Source organism: Mytilus trossulus, unplaced genomic scaffold, assembly GCF_036588685.1.
Source record: "Mytilus trossulus isolate FHL-02 unplaced genomic scaffold, PNRI_Mtr1.1.1.hap1 h1tg000575l__unscaffolded, whole genome shotgun sequence".
Lineage (NCBI taxonomy): Eukaryota > Metazoa > Mollusca > Bivalvia > Mytilida > Mytilidae > Mytilus > Mytilus trossulus.
In genome coordinates this window covers 20,001-21,141 of record NW_026963408.1, presented here as the reverse complement: position 1 = coordinate 21,141, position 1,141 = coordinate 20,001, and positions in this window count along the sequence as shown.

The following is a 1,141-nucleotide window of genomic DNA, read 5'->3' as shown; positions in this document are numbered from 1 at the left end:
TCAGCCGCGGGTAAGCCCGATGAAAATTTTTTTTTTTTTTTTTTTTTTTTTTTCCCATCGCATGCGGTAGCCCCGCTATCGAGGTCGACCACGTACCTTCTCAGCCGCGGGTAAGCCCGATGAAAAATTTTTTTTTTTTTTTTTTTTTTTTTTTTTCCCATCGCATGCGGTAGCCCCGCTATCGAGGTCGACCACGTCCCTTCTCAGCCGCGGGTAAGCCCGATGAAAAAAAAAAAAAAAAAAAAAAAAAAAAAAAAAAAAAATTTCCCATCGCATGCGGTAGCCCCGCTATCGAGGACGACCACGTCGCTTCTCAGCCGCGGGTAAGCCCGATGAAAATTTTTTTTTTTTTTTTTTTTTTTTCAAATGTCGAAAATTCCTTCCGGGGCCAGAACGGCACACATGTTAGGGGTCGGATGGGTAGTGGGGATCGTCGGATTGACGGGCGACCGCACCTGCCCCGGCTGTGCCGTCTTTTAAAAATTTTGAAAATTTTTGAAATCTTGGAATCCCCAGTCGTCGTGTGCAACTTCATATCATGGGAGCAGTGAAGACCCGATCTTCGCTGTCAGGGATAGACGCGATAGTAAAGGACGGTGAGAGGCATGCACTTGCCGGTCCGATCTCTCGTTCATTCCACGGTTCCCGATTCACTTGGTAAAGGCGACATAGTGGCTGCACGACCCTACGCCTCCGGCTACGGTCACCACGGCAGTCCGGGTACGAACCACCAATGGGTCCAGAGACGCAGGCAAAAATCAGTCGCACGGTACTAGCGTTGGTATCATCGCATCTGACACGTCTCGCAAAGGTCGCCCCGGTCTCAACCGGGAAACGGCCGGCGCACGGAAGAAAGTTGTGTCCGCACATGGCCCGGGGAGGACCGCACTCGTCTCAACAACGGGTGACCCCCCGACCAGTCGGCACACGGTTACACGGGAAAAACGATATATATAACCCCAACCACGACGGGACAAACGACGGTGACAGTAAAGCGGACACGGCCAAAGGCTGGTGTCGTTGGCCGTACGAGGGGATGGGAAGGGTGAGAAGTGTGGAGCAAGCACAGGCATGGCGTGCACGGCTCCGACTTTTTTACCCGACTCTCCACCACGCACGCCACGACACCTCGGCTTTTCGG